Source organism: Pinus tabuliformis, chromosome Q (assembly GCF_031772625.1).
Source record: "Pinus tabuliformis cultivar Carrire ecotype Pingquan chromosome Q, CPIR1, whole genome shotgun sequence".
Classification (NCBI taxonomy): Eukaryota; Viridiplantae; Streptophyta; class Pinopsida; order Pinales; family Pinaceae; genus Pinus; species Pinus tabuliformis.
The window spans coordinates 693447611-693464239 of record NC_142296.1 but is presented as its reverse complement, the minus strand read 5'-3'; the positions used below and the strand labels follow the sequence as shown (position 1 = coordinate 693464239).

At 39.1% G+C, this 16629-nt stretch overlaps 1 pseudogene; it reads right to left on the bottom strand.

The window, feature by feature from the left end:
• Positions 1-5455: 5455 nt before the first annotated feature.
• On the bottom strand, positions 5456-6021 carry LOC149221429 (plasma membrane-associated cation-binding protein 1-like; annotated as a pseudogene).
• Between the last annotated feature and the right edge of the window lie 10608 nt (positions 6022-16629).

Genomic DNA, 16629 nt, shown 5'->3' with positions numbered 1-16629 from the left:
ACAAGTGTCATATGAAATTATTTATTGTTTTTCATACATGTGGTATTGATAAATTATAGTATTATAACAAACCTTATTTACAGATTAAAATTTTTCATAAGAATGTTCATTTTGGACAAAATTCTAGAAGTTAATCCTTCAAATTCTGACCACCACACAAACTTGCAAGTAAGAATTGACTAGCCATTTAATTTATATGGCTGCACTAATATCATTGTTATTATATAGAGTAATTTTTTTTTAAATGTATTACAATTTTGATTAGTTTAAATAATAGACGAAATGACTTTTTTTGAGTAGATTATGGTTTTTCGTTCTTTAAAATGCACTTTTGAATATATCAATGAATACAACACCCTGAAAACCTCCTGAGCATTAGAACTTACAATTTAAACAATTTAGACTTACGATGGTTAAAAATATCTATTTATTTTTGAGAAAAATTAATAAAAAAAAATTACCAGAAAACAAACCAATTTAATTAAAACTTCACTTTAATTAAAACATCAGATTCTTTCCTTAATCTTCTGACTGAACTTTCTGACTCTATATGGCCTGCACCCTCCTGTCAAGCGTTTGTGGTTTCATGCATTCGAGGTCATTGTACTGCTCTCATATCATCTCTTCACGCCCGCGACGCTTCCTCTGAGAACTCTCCGGTAGTCAACGTCCAAGGCAAGCCAGCTGTGTCTTCACTAAAGGTTATTTTTGAACTTTCTACCTCTGTATATAATGCATTAGCCTGCACCCTCCTCTTAGGCATTTGTGGTTTGGTTACATGCATTTGAGGTAATTGCATTTGAGGCACTGCCCTAGCGACGCTTCTTCTTCTGATAACTCTCCGACTAGTCAACGTCTCACGTATGCCAACAGTGTCTTTTCGCATCAAAACGGGCAAAGGCATCTTTACCATTTCTTTTAGCCATTAATATATTCATCGTTGGATAATATATTGTGGTGACTATATAGTCTCTACGTTATTATGGTTCACTAGACTGGAAACATTGATTTAATAGTAGGCATATATTGTCTCTGCTTATTTATGACTCAATATACTTAGAAATATTGATATATTTATTAGGTTATCAAACCATTAACACACAGAAACAGTATATACCCACTACTAAATAATGTACCTGTTACCTGTTTCCATCCAAAATATATGGAACAATAAACTTGGAAATATTGGTGGCCATGAAAACTAATAATGTAGCATTTACTTTCAAGATTTACGTTAATTTCGAAAAATAATTCACAGATTTTGCAATCACAAATTATGTGGGAAGGTACGTGTAGGAACATGTGTTGAGTACTCTCTGTAATTATTTTCCAATTCTGCAATGCCGCAGGTCTGGATCCCCAAAGAATGGCTTTCTCTCTGTCCAACATCCCCGCAATTGCCTCGACCCGTTTGACTCCAATATCCGCTTCAAGCCGTTCGACTCGAATACCCACTACCAATGCAATCGCTGCTCGTTGGAAACTTGGACGCAATACCAGTACTAGTATTAGTATTCTTACTTTTATTCCATTTGGCAAACGGCTGTTCACCAACGTAGGGTTGAAATATTCTGCTCACCAGCGGCCTACAAATGGTTTGGTTGTCAGAGCAGAAATCAGTGCTCAAAACATGCCCCAACCCCAGGAAAATACTACAAACAAAGCAGAAGCCGACCAGAACGGTGAGGGTGTAGCCGATACCACAAGCAAAAGCAAGGCTGATCAGAATAACACAGAGAAAACCGGGGTTGATAAGAATACCGAGGTTGTGACAGATATTACAAGTAAACCCGAGGCTTACCAAGACCACGGGGCTGTGAGAGATACAGCAAGCAGAACAAAGGCTGAGCACAAGACCGAGGCTATGGGAGATTCTCAAGGAAGCAAAACCGAGGCTGAGCTGAAGCAGAAGCTCGAGGCTATGGGGAATGGTACAGTAAAAGCTGAGGCTGATCAGAACGCAGATACTGATCAGAGCAATGCAAAGAAAACTGGGGCTGATCAGAAACCCGATGTTATGGCAGATAATGCAAACAAACCCGGGGCTCAGCGAGGACCCGGAGCCGTGAGAGATACTCCAAGCAATGCCGACGCTGAAACAGAGACTGACAAGAAGCCCGAGACAGTGGGAGACACTACGAGCAAAACCGAGGCTAATCAAAGCCGTGGGTTTGTTTCAAATAGTACAAGCGAAACCAAGACTGACCAGAAGCTCGGGGATGTGGCAGATACTACAAGAAAAGGTGAGGTTGACCATAACCCTGGTGGTGCGGGAGGCAGTACAAGCAAAAAAGAGGCTGCAAGCAAAATTGATGCTACAAGCAAGAGTGAGGCTGACCAGAAGCCAGGGGCTGCGGAAGATAGTACAAGCAAAATTGACGCTGCACAGAAGACTGGGGCTATGGGAGACACGACGAGCAAAACCGAGTCTAACCAGAAAATCGGGGTTGTGGCAGCTACTACAAGCAAAAGCGAGGTTGATCAGAACCCTGGGGTTGTAGGAGATACTACAAGCAAAATAGAGGTTGTTCAAACGCCAGGGGCTGTGGGAGACACGACGAGCAAAACCGAGGCCGATCAGAAGGTCGGGCCTGTGGCAGATACTACAAACAAAATTGATGCCGACCAGAAACCTGGGGCTGCGGGAGATGCGACAAGCAAAATTGAGTCTGTCGAGAATGGAAGAAAAGCCAAATAACGTGAAATATTTCCCTACAACCATAGTTCTTTACTTACGTATATATATTTTTTCCTTTTAATACTGGGTTGATATTAGACTGATATAACTTGATGTTGCAAAAATGCATTTATGCAAAGAGTTTCGTAAGTTCATGAGTTTATATAGGTTCAATATATAAAGTCACATTTAAACAAAACAATAAGGTCTTTCATAGGAGCTTTGTTTAGGGGAAGCCTCTTTGGTTGTATGAAGTGGTGTTCTATGAACTAATGAAGTGGTGTTCTTGGTGGCATTGTGTAGGGTGATGAAATTTTGGTGGCATTTTGTATATCGATGAAATTACGGTTTGGTTATTCTAACAATAGTATAGATAAAATAGCATATATCAATATCTTCTATATTATGAATGAGGAAATTACACACATATTTATACAATCAATAGTCTCAAAATAGGAATTCTATCTCAGACGTACAGTAGTGTGGTTGAGAGATTCTCTCAACCACACACTAAACTAGGAGAAACTAAATTCCTATTATGTAGCAATAGACTTCTCAAATGGAGAATTACAACCATAGACAAGTAGGAATTAATTATTTCTAACTCCCCCCCTTAATGACTACTTGTCATGATAGTCAAATCCACCACCATCAGGCGAATTTCATGTACAGAACCTTCTAAAACACAATCTACCTCCCTCAGACAGATCCACAACTTCTCCGATCTGCCTCCTCTCGCAAATCATCAAACAAAGATGAGGATTCCCGCGGATCCCCTTGAAGGTGAATTGGCGCGATCCCGAGCGAAAAACCCGCGCCCATATGAAATAAAATTCTGCAAAATTCCACACCAGCGCGATTAATGGCCTAACAGACGCGCCAGTTGTGCATCCTGGCGCGACTATCAGCGCGAAAAGCGCGCCAATCCCCTTCTACTCAGAAAATTAAAAAATCATCTGAGTCCGAGCCAGGTGTTCTGCAGTCCACCTGCTCAATTGAGCACAAAGCTCTTGTGTACACGCGGCCACAAAGGCACCTCAAGCCACAGAGGCGATTCTGCCACAAAGGCAAGCTGGTCACAAAAGCACTTCAGCCACAAAGACTCTATAGATGGTTTCTGGCTCACCACCAACCCTCACTTTACAGTGACAAAAGATGGTTTCAGGCTGACCATAAACCATTACAAAGTGGTTTTAAGATCACCACGAACTTTCAGATGCCTTTAAAACTTACATTTCATTCCACATTTTGGAGTTTCTGGGTACATACAATGACCATTACAACAACTGGACTGGTTTATAACATGTTAAGGAGTCTATTCCACAAACCACACTAACTTAAACAAACATCTACTTTGTTGTCCACCATAAACATTGTCGCTGCTCCTTTACCTCATCTGTGAGGGGTCCACTGATAAAGAAACCAGAACATAGGCACTCACAGCCACACAAAGAGAACACAATTTTCCCTTCAGGAACAGTAATCCAGGACTCCACGGTCCAATCCTCCACCGCATTTCAGTATCCAATTCTCCTGGCATCGCAACATAATGCCACTTCCCCTACTCATAGTATCAAGGCTAGTCACTGTTTTCAAGCATACTGCCTCATGCTCACTAACAATCTGCAACACGATCTCAATCATCCTCCAATCTCTGATGTAGCTCCAATTGATGTCGTTTTCACTGTCATGTGTTCACCATTCCCTGCAAATTTGCTTAGTGTTGGAATGACCAGTTCCAACACACATTCAGAATTGTGACAATAGTTGGTCAGACCAAAGTCACTTCAATAATAACATAAAATACCATGACATGAAATACTTATTATGAAAAAACAATAGCATTTACTTCATGGCCAAGTAGTAACAGTAGAAACCAGGTCGCCCTTGTTAGAGGACAAACGAAGAGCAAAAATATGGGCTGACACACCCCCAATCACCCAAAACTGCTCATTTCTCCACCAATCATCAATACCAACCCCACTCCATCGCATCTCCAAAACACCAGTTGTAATGATACACACAAAGAGAGCAATAAACCACAAACTAGCATAATTGCTAATCTCTAGAATTATAAATTTTCCAGTGAGCAAACATATAGCAGGGAAGGTACAATAAGCTAACAAGGGTAAGGATGTCAATGGATACACAGTTGCGTTTATATAAGACAGTCTTTCCAGCCATTTCAACCCGCCTCCGTATCCATACCAAATGGGGCAATGCTTGCTCAGGAAAATTTCTACTGATCTAAGAGCCCAATGCAACACTTGATGGAGCCGATCTGAGAGATTAATTGGAGCAGATCCCTTGAATGCTGGTCTTAAAGGGATACAGTAAATAGAACGCCAGTCAGCAGACAAGCGTATATCAGAGAATCAACCATGCCAGATCATGATGCAACAGATCTGTTGAACAAAAAAAAAAATTGCGGCCTGCAAACAAAAAACAGAGATCCGGCCTCCTCGGCCTCTCCTCGCGGCCTCCGGGCAAGTCCGGCCTCCTCCGATCCTCCAAGCTATCAGAACTTTGATATCTCTGTAACAAGTATACACAGGAAACAATCTATTCCCACAAAGAAAATTAATTTGCATTGGAGCATGTCTAATACAAGGCACAAATCAGAACCTCTTTTCGAATCATAGTGTGGCATGGAATATCGGTAGAAGCTGGGACTGCAAATAATAGAAAAAATAACTCTGGATCCATAAACAAATCATCATAAATAAGCGGAAACCTGGCCATAATTTCCTTAGCACGTCTCTGAAGGCCAGTTTCAGTTTATAGGTGGCCTTTCTCCTCGGTGCCGACGATCTCGACTTCTTTTTCAACCTTGGCTGTTGTTTCTTTCACATTCTCATCACCTGCAGGAACAGTTGGTGCCTCTGAGATGTCTTTAGCAGTTTCCTCTACAGTTTCGGCTCCCCCTTTCACCAAATCAAGCTCTATAGCAATGACAGGGGATTCTTCATTGGCTACAAATGGAGAGAGCTTCTCTAGCAGGTATTGGATCTGAGAAGCCAATAGAGCAGTGCCATACTTATCTCCAGCCTCCTTCAATATTTGTGCTCCTGGACAACCTACTTCCACAAGCCGCTGTAACAGATCCTGAATAGCTTGGGCATTTTGTTTCACCTTGTCTTCAGTTCGCTCCTTGAAAAGCAACTTGGTTTTTGGCTTCGAGTCCTGGTATAGTTATCTTTGGCTCCAGTTCAGGTTTCTTCTCTTCAATTTCTTTTTCAACAGAATTCTTGGCCTTGTTGAAGGATTGCCCCTTTGCTGTTGGCATCTCCTTTGCCAAAATATTTCTTGATCTTTGGCAGCACCTTTGACTTCCAGTAAGTCATTTTGATACTTCCAAAAACCTTTGGATCACCTAAACAGAGCTTGTTCTCAGAGCACTCAGACAACAGGCAGCAATAATGCCCAAACACAACTCAAACTTCTTTCTTATTGAGTCAGGATCAAAAATCCCAGCAAATTCTCTGCAAAAGAGTCAGCTCAAGCATGCATATCTCCACCAAGCACTTAGATCTCCACAAATCTGCATAATTTGGATGCACAATTCACGCTTCTTCTTCACGCAGTGAACAAAGCATGCAACACTCAAATCTCCTTGACCACACACACAGGCTCCTTGACCAACATAGACATTGAAATACCCTTAGACTCTCCATTAATATGATTCCCTTGAGCTTTTCTGCTTAATTCCCCGTCCTTCTCGCCATTATTATTCTCTACCAGTCGGAGATTTCCCCGGCCACTTTGTGTCTTCCCGATCGTCTCTCCGGCTCTCACCAGAAGTGGAGTCCATCCTTGGCAATGCATTTTCTTCTGGCAGAAAGCTCTGCATAGACGCTCTGGAACTTGTCAAGCCCTCTGGCGGAAAATGGATTCGACTTCTTTCCATTTCTCTGCCACGATCTCGGCTTGGGCGAGTCCGAGATTTCTTCTACTTCGCCTTCCACTAATATCCTTCCACACCGGATTGAAGATCAAGAACCCTACACAATAACATCATGGTGGCCTTTGGTGGCCATATTATTGTTATTCATCCTTTCTTTCTGAATGGTGGCAGAATATTGGGACGATATACCACCATGCAGATGTAAAGAAGACTGCACTTAGCCGGCCGTAGAGAAACTCCATAGACCTCTCCCAACTCAGTGCACCAGAACACCGCCCAGCTCACCGGAACCCTGTTCGATGCTCGATGGACAAACTAAAAATTAAAAAAAAATACTCTTTTATTTCCTCAGCCCAAGAGGGGCCAGGCCCTCACAGGCTCTGATACCAAGATAAAATAGCACACAGTAATATCTTCTATATTATGAATGAATAAATTACACACATATTTAGACAATCTATAGTCTCAAGATAGGAATTCTATCTTAGACGTACAGTAGTGTGGTTGAGAGATTCTCTCAACCACACACTAAACTAGGAGAAACTAAATTCCTATTATGTAGGAACAAACTCCTCAAATGGAGAATTACAACCATAGACAAGTAGGAATTAATTATTTCTAACTAGTATATGTTGTAGGAATGTAGTTTGGTTATTCTAATGATGGTATATGTTGTATGTCGTAGGAATGTGGTTTGGTTATTCTAATGATGCTATATGGTGTAGGAATGTTGTTCATAATTGTGTTATATTATAAATTGGAAATATATTGATGGTTATGGTTATAGGTATTTACACTATGAGTAAGAGATAGAGATTTATTCTATATATTAATAGTATATGTCCAGTTTTTATTTTTAAATATGAGTTTAGTAATGTTGTTAATATTAGGGGGATTTTGAAAGATATTTTTTTAAGTAAAAAAACTTATTATTGTATGAATATATTTATGCAAAATAAATCTATGATATTATTATTTGTAAAATTTTTATTATATAGATGTAAAGATAGAATTAGGTAAATAAAAAGAAATATAAAAAGCTATTACATATATTAACCATAACTAAATTGAAAGTCATTTTACTCTTGATATAATTAAACTAATATTAACTACAAAACATCATGTAATTAAGCAGTGTTAAGGTTATTTTACTAGATCTTAACATGTTAATATGAAATTGGAATAAATTAATTGTGTAAAAGAACTCTTAAAAAAAAAAATCTCAAACTTTTTTTTTGGTTTAAACTTAGAATTGCAAATATTGTAATGTTAAGAATTAATTTGTCATGTCAAATTTAGTTTATCATTATTAAAATAAAGATTTTTATTGAAAGATTAAATGGCTCGAATGAATTCATCATTGTTAATTTTATAAAATATATTTTAATGAAATAAAATAATGAGACAAAATTTAGTTATCCAAAACACATGAAACAAGTTGATGAGAATGTTAAAAGATATTAATAAGTATATCAATGTAAAATATAGTTTAGAATATTGAAACAAATTAACCAATATGTTACTAAAAATGTGCAATGTAATCCATTTATAAAATAATTTGTTTATTATTAAATTATTTAAGATTTTTACTAATCACCTTATTTTATATGCAAACTAATAACTCATTAACTTAAATTAACAATGAAAAAAAATCCATTATCTATATATATATATATATATATATATATATAAAAGTAGAAAGACTAATTCATTCAACAAAAAGACAAAGATTATTACATAATAATAAAGTAAGACATAAATTATTACATAACAATAAAATAGAATTTATCATGTAAAGAGATCTAAAGAAATTTTACATGGACAAAAGCATCTAATATGGGGATTTGCAAAAATTTCTCAAATATATATTAATAATTAGTGTAACAACAACACTAAGAACTCTTCATGGATATATCATAGTTGTGGCATGACAAAGTAACCAATTTTATTAGATGATTTTATGTTTATTTTGGTGTTGAGAGGCACTCTATAGCAATACAGGGGAGATGTTCTCACATAACATTGAATAAAAAGAAATGTTGACTCAATTTCAAAAATAATAACATTTAGACATTAAAAACATATACACATAAATTCAAATTAGGTATTTTTCATTTGAGGAAGCTTCACATATACCTTTGATTGTGGTACCATTAAACAACCAAAGAACAAAGTATGAATTTGACTTAAAATAATAAAATGAGAGTGTAGTAGTGTTGTACAAAAATATAAGGAATATAATGAATATCACGAGAATACAATAATGTTATACACTTAGCCATTAAATGAATTACAATAACTAACTACTACACAACTTTATTCCATAGCTATAGTCACTTTACAATAAGTGTATACCTAATTATATTGTGTATTTATAAAAACATCACCCATGAATATATTAGGCAAGTAAATTCATACAATAAAATTAAAATTTGTTTTAAAAGAATTATTAAAAGTGAAAATAAAATTTTATACAATTTTTTTTTCCAAAAGAAAAAATCGAACTTTTTATAAACAAGATAAAAAGTTATATAGTATATGCATGAGCATTCAATTTGTTGTATGATTGAGAATCATAGATCTCTGCAAAAAGGGACTACCCTTCCTGTCCAAAACTGCAAGAAATAGAAATCCCTAAAACCGTGAGCCTCCTCATGTCAAGAAAAATAGCACCCGTTTCTAGAAACAGTCACAAAATACGGTCCATGTATTGATCCATGAAGAGATCCAAGCCATACATCTATTTCCCGGGTCTCCTCATCGAGGAAAACAACCCAAATAGAAAATAGATACGAAAGATCTAGAAAAAAGAGTTTATCAAAAAACGACCATAACAACTGTAAACAAAACCAGATATAAATGGCTATGAGCAGCCTGCGGAGACTTCAAAAGATATGACAAGACTACGTGTGAGGAGGTTGATCCGACACATGGATCTGTCCATGGTACTCCTCTGCTACTCTCCAGCTTCCCAAATCTTATTGCAAACCCTCCTTAGAAAGCCTATCTACTGTTTCATTATGTTCCCTGTAGATATGGCATAGGGAGAAAACATTAAAAGTAAGCTTTAAATTCTAAATTTCTTCTAATAAAGGTCTCAAAATATAATTTTGACATCTACTTTGACCATTAACCCATTTTATAACATTTAATGAATCCCCAAAGATCTGAACTGTGAAGATGTTCCTGTGGATAAGCCAACATAGAAGCAACTTTAGGGCAGACATTTATGCGAAGTTATTTGTTCCAGTGCCTAATCCCATTGATGCCTTTAGGATCTGGTTTTCATTTAGGTGAATGATCAATCCTGCTCCAGCTTTATTGTTCTGAGAAGCCCCATCAAAATAAGCCCATGGGACTCCTTCCTTGATTTGTTCTTCTCTTGTCTGTCTGGGGGTCCTTTCCTCCTCTAATCTGGGAATGTTTGAGTAAATAGAGGTACATTGTAAAGCAATTGTCTCAACAGGGGTTTCCTTATCCATGAAAATGCACCTGTTCTTGGCAATCTAGATGCCCCATGAAATAATGGGAGGTAAATTCCGCAGATTCCCCTCTGGATATAGCTGCCACCATTTATCCCAAACATCAGTGAAGTTTTCCCCTTCCCAGGCTACCTGCTTTTAGATGAGCTTCCCAACCTCCGCCCACACTTTTTTGACAATAGGACAATATATAAATAGATGCCTTATTGTTTCAGAATCAGATTTGCATAAAGAACATCTCCCTGGTCCTTGCTTATATCTGGATTGAAGAATGTCCCATGTAGGGACTTTTTTCTTGAGAATGCACCAGAAGAAAAGTCTGTCTTTTGCTGGGCATTTTAGCTTCCATAAGGGCTTGGCCCACCATTCTGGATCTCCCCAACCTTTCTTTGACATTAAGAACTTATACCCGAATTTTGGAGAATAAGATCCAGAATCAGCGTGGGCCCACACCAATAGATTCGGCCTGTATTTTAGTCTTATGTTTGATTTGGAGAGTTCTTGAGTGTAGGCCTTCCAATCATTCCACCAGTGGGGCTGGAGATCTAACTCTTCTCCCGATTTCCATGCTTGTCCCCAAATTGTAGAGTGACTAATTTTCTCTATTTGGCTTAATAAAAGAATTCCTTTGGATTCAAGGTGCCTAATAAGTCCTAGGGATAGAGCATAGTTTTCATTGCACCCAACCCAAGGATCCTTTCCTATCCGAAGGTTTTCCCCGTTTCCAATCTGCCAAGCCAAACCTTGTTCGATAAACTTGAATGCCTCTATAGTAGCCTTACAGACCACCGATACATTCCCTCCTTTCTTGTTTGGATTCCCTATCCAATCTTCTAATGGGACAGGGTCTATATATTTCTGTTTCACCACTTTCGTCCAAAGATTTTCCATTTTGATGATTCTCCACCCTGATTTGGCTGCCAAAGAGGGGCCGAAAATAGTGAGATCTTTTATTCCCCACCCTCCCCATTCTTTAGGCCGTGCCACTTTCTCCCAGGCAACCCAAGGGAGTACCGTATCCTCCTTTGAACCTGCCCAGAGAAATCTGCTGCATATCCTTCTTATCTTCTCCAGAATTCCTTTAGGTACCCAAGTCAAAGCAGCCCAGAAAATTGGTATTGCTAAGAGCACTGATTTGATTAAGGTCAATCTACCTACTCTGGAGAGCCACTTAAAATTCCAATGCGTTATTTTGGCTTCTATTTTAGCTAGCAGCCAATTCCAGTCCTATTTCTTATAAGCATTTGGTTTCAACCAAAATCCCAGATACTTGAAAGGATCCTCCCGTTTATACACATCAAAAGGAAGAATTGAAGTAATTGGCTTTTCTCTTTCCTATTAAAACCTTCCAGTATTAGCTGAGATTTCCTATAGTTTACTTGCATCCTTGTAGCTTTCATGAAAAGCTCAAGAATGTTCTTGAGTTCCTTGATTTCAGTTATATTCCCATTGGTGAAAAGTAAGATGTCATCAACAAAGAGAAGGTGGGAAATGAACATATTAACTGCAACTTCCAATCCTTTCACAGTGCCTTCCCTTTTGGCCTTCAGAATTAGCTAGCTCAACCATTCTGTAACCAGAAGAAAAAGCAAAGGCGACAAAGGGAATCTCTATCTTAAACCTCTTTGCCCTTTGAAAAAAGGAGAGGCTGCACCATTAATGAGAACCGCAAAACTGACACTGGTGATGCATCCCATGATCCAGTTGATGAAGTCAGTTTTAAAGCCTAGGTGAGTTAGCAACATCCTGACATAGGTCCAACTAATTCTGTCATAGGCCTTTGATAGGTCAATTTTCATTACTACTCCTTTCCTTTTCATCTGCTTAACACTGTGGATTGTCTCTTGAGCCACCCCTATGGCTTCATGAATCTGGCGACCATCCAAAAATCCAAACTGTTCATTTGAAATGCATCTTGACAGAATCGGCTTTAATCGGACAGCTATCACTTTTGCAATGATTTTATAAACATTGTTACATAGAGATATAGGCCTGAAATCTTCAAAGGATCCCGAATCTTCCTTCTTGGGAATAAGAGCTATGAAAGTTGAATTGAAAGGGGGATATACCGCACCTTTCCTCCTAGAATCTTCAACCACTTCTGTTAATTCTGTTCCAATCTGGTCAAAAAAGTGTTGAAAGAGTTCTATAGTCCACCCATTCGGGCCCGGGCTCTTATCTTTGGCCATAGTTTTTATAATACTTTCGACTTCCTCCTTTGTGACTTCTCCCATTAAAATCTCCACTTCTCCCTCTTCCACATACTAGGGAAAACATTGGGCTGTTCTGATCACTTCTGCTAATGTTATCTCCCCTTGATCAGTGAACAGTTTCTGAAAGTGGTTCCTCCCCAAGCTTGAGAGAGATTCAAAGGTATTGGCCTCTCTGTCCTCTTCGTTTTTTAGCTTCCATATGGTATTCGAGTTCTTTATCCCTTTTGCATAATTATGGAAGAATCTTGTGTTTTCCTCTCCAGCCTTTAGCCAAATCGCCCTACTCTTCAACCTCCATTCCTCCTCTCTAGCCAATAGTATTTGATTCCTATGTCTTTCGAGCAGCAAAATTCTATCCTTGGACTCCTGAGATTCATAACCATCTGACTCAGGACTTTCCAATTCCCAAAGTTCAATGTCTATTTGGTTTAGATCCTCATTCTGGTTTTTCTTCCTGATCTTTGCCCATTCCACAGTTGCTTTCTTCAGTCTTTTTAACTTTTCCATGAATAGGAAGCTCTTATCCTCCGTTGAGCTCCTACTCGGAGTTCTCCAAGTCTCTCTGAAGAGCTTATTATAGGACTCCTCCTGTAGCCAAGTTGCATTGAATTTGAATTGAGCTTCCGACTTAAGGGGAGGCTTGGAGAGCTCAAGAAAAATTGGAAAGTGGTTCGAATTTCCTCCCTCTCCCACCCATTGCCGAAAAACTGGAATCCTGGAAGTCAAATCTTCACAGAGAAGAAAGCGATCTAGTCTTTTTGCGATTCTAGCTTCTCCTGTTTGAAGGTTCCTCCAAATGGGCTTTAATTTAATTAGATTAACATCTATCAGATTATGAGAGCTTAGGGAGTTCATGAAAAAATCTGATAATGGGTCTTCTCTGGAAGAAGGCCCCCAAGTCTCGACATTCCCCATAGAAAAATTTAGATCTCCACCTATCACCAGGTTATGGCTTCTTAGCACCGATTTTGATAGTAGGTCATTCCAAAAGGAGACTCTCCCATGACACGGACCATATATGTTTAAAATCATCAGAGGGAAGCCAAAATCAGGGGATTGAACTTCCATCCCCAATGCATGAACCATCCCCCATTGATTTACAATTTTCAATCTTCCTTCCCTAAAACCTATGGCCAAGCCTCTCGAGTGGTCAACAGAATCCATAGCTTGAAAGTGCCAGCCTGGGAGCAGAGAACTAAGAGCAATATCCACTTCTAGGCTCATACCTAAAGTCTCTTGCAATAAAAGGATATCAGGGTTAGAATGTTGAACCATCTCATTTAGAGCCAATTTTTTGGGTTTACTAGCTAAACCCCTGCAATTCCAGGATAGAAAGATCATTTTATCACATTCTGATAGGGATTCCCTGCTCTAAGCGCCCCAGGAATAGACATTTGTTTTCCATCCGCCACATCAAACTTTTCTTTCACCTGAGCTTTTGACTGGTAAGAGTTCCTACCTTGAGACTTCCTTTTTGAGCTCTGAGATGGGTCCATACCTAAACCACCAACCATTTCTAGGGTAACAGGTTTTTTATCAAGGGAGCGGAGATTATAATGACATGCGGAAGAGGGAGGAACAGATTTCTCTTTACGGTTTTCATTTGAAACCCCTCCACAGTTTAGATCTAAGTTGGGAATAGTTGCGGTGATGTTATCAACTTGAACTTGTTCAACAGGTAAACGACAACTACTGAAATGAGAACTAGAAATCAAGCAAGCATCTTTAATTTCACAGGATGGAGACAAAGATGAATTACTTGACGCCAGGCGCATACCCTTTGAGTCTTCAATGAGGGTTGCTACCGGTTCTTCGATGGTCTCCTGAACCAAGCTCCCGGACCCAAGACGTTTTTCAGCCGTGGCCTCCCTACCTGGAATTCCTTGTAAAGCTTGCTCCATAGACTTATCCTCCTTATTTCTATCCACATCCATGGCTTCCTCCTCTTGGACCCCCTCTGGCCCAGAGGCCCTTTCCATTTCTGCTGCCAACACCTCCTGCTCAACTACCTTCTGCTTCCTTCTACGACGAGTGCCCAACGGACAGTCCCTAGCTAGATGGCCATAAGCATGACATCTATGACATCTAAAGGGAAGATGTTCATAGTCCAATGGCTGTTCAAAAAGGAATTCTTTATACTGAATTTTTATGTTTTCCGCAAGGCCTTCTCTGGAGTTTAAGCTGACCAAGATCTGAACCATGGCCTTATTCTGAGTTTGAAGGAAGGACATATCCATTTCTAGATAAGAACTAAGGAGGTTCCCTATAGATCTGAACACAGAATCCACCCAAAGGAAAGGGGGCAACCCAGGTACACGCACCCAGACCGGAAAAACTTCAACCTTTTCTCGTTGCACATCGAACAGAGGAGTCCATCGCTTGAATAGAACAGGGTGGTTGCCAAAAGCCCAATTTTTCCCCATTACCCAGTCCGTCGCTTCCTTTTTCTCAAATTTCACCATAAACCACCCTTTTGCCAAGACTGAAACCTTGAAACTTTTGTCTGGTGCCGACTGCCACTACTGATTCGCCTAATTTTGGATGAAATGGGCTGAGTATTTCTTGCCCCTAGCTCGCCCCACTAGAGTACATTCGGCCACCTCTATGGCCACTTCTATTTGAATATCCATTCCCAGAACTAAGTTCACTTCAAACTCTTTCTTCTTAATGAATTTCTGCTTCTTTCTTTTCTCCTCGGTCTTCCTCTTGCCAGAGACCTCCTCCCTAACTTGAGTATTCGTAGCATCATTGGCCGCTTCTTCTTGCTGGTCGAACACATCCTTGTCCAAGGTAGGGTTTCCTGTAACTGTGATGTCTGCTAAAACCTTGCTTCTAGATCCTTTTTCTAGACCTTTGTGAGACTCAAATCCACTATATGCTTCCCAAATTCAGATTTATAGACTTCCTTCCTTAGGCCCAAAACCACACCAGATCCAATGTCGACCAACCCAACAGTCAGACTAGGGTTTACCAGACCTTTGGCATGGATGGATCTGGTAACATGCGACGACCTTTCTACTTCAACTGCCCCTAAATCTGATTTGAGACCTCCTCTTGAACGATTCCATATCCCGTGTTTTGGCCCATAATTGAGAACAACATCTTCAAGTCCTCTAGAGAGAAAACGAGCAGCTGAAAGGGGTTTTTCATTACTTACGTGAAAAGAGTGGAGTTCTTTAGCCTGATAGAAACCCTCCTCCTGAAAGCTCGACTCCTGAGGTCCAATTGCGTCTTGAGTGTTCAACACGACCAGCCCCAAAATTTCCTCCAACAGACCATTTGTTGATCTATTCCTCCACGACCCTTCCGATGCATATTTCTCGTTCCCATGGCGACTAGCTGACCCAAAAAATCGTTCAATGTTCTAAGCAGTTAGCTCCTTCCCCCATACCGACAGAATGTCTTTCGGCTCAGGATCAAGATCAACAGCTTCTCTAGGTTTGACCATGACTAATATTTGCAGCAGGGTATCATAGAAAACCACAAACGGTCTATTCCTACCTACGATATCAGGGTAGGACCTCGAGTAAACCGGAGATGGTGACAGTGCATTAACAACCAGAAACAGAAACATTTTCCTGCTACCATAAACAGAGAAGGGCACTTGTGCCCACGTTCCAAAGCGGCCCTTCTATTACCAACCAGGTGTCCTCATCAAATGCCTTGAGCTGCCACCTGCTTCCCCAAAAAACTTTCGCTGTCCTTCACCGTACGTGCCAGTCTCCATCATCGATTCTAGGCCCTTGTCCACAGTGCCTTAGACCCTCGGCCCTGTTGGCCGCAGCTCGGACTCTAGCTCATGCGGCCATCCCTCCCCTTAACCACGGGTTCTTCAAAAATTTTATACAAATTATAATATATAAATATGTTAATAAAAACATTTTTTTGCAAACCTATTTTACACATGTGAATGTCATACCATAGTTATTTGAAACTTTGGCACTTCTCACATTTAGTTTAAAACAATTAAATTTCATTGTTTAAAATTTAGTTTCATGTATATCTTTTATATTTAAAGACACTTGAATTTTGAGTTGTATAATATGATTGTATTAGAAAGGTGCTTTTACAACCAATTATATATTATCATGGTGATGTATATTTAAATTTTCTTTGTTTACGTTAATTTATATATAAAAAAATAAAATATCATAAAAAAATAATAATATAAATATATTTTAGTGTTAAAATCTCTCTCTCTCTCTCTCTCTCTCTCTCTCTCTCTCTCTATATATATATATATATATATATATATATATATTAACTATGCATTTTTCAAATGATAAAAGAAAAAACACCAGTAAATCCATCTGGTTTCTCAGTAGACCAATTTGACCACCTGCAACCTCTGAG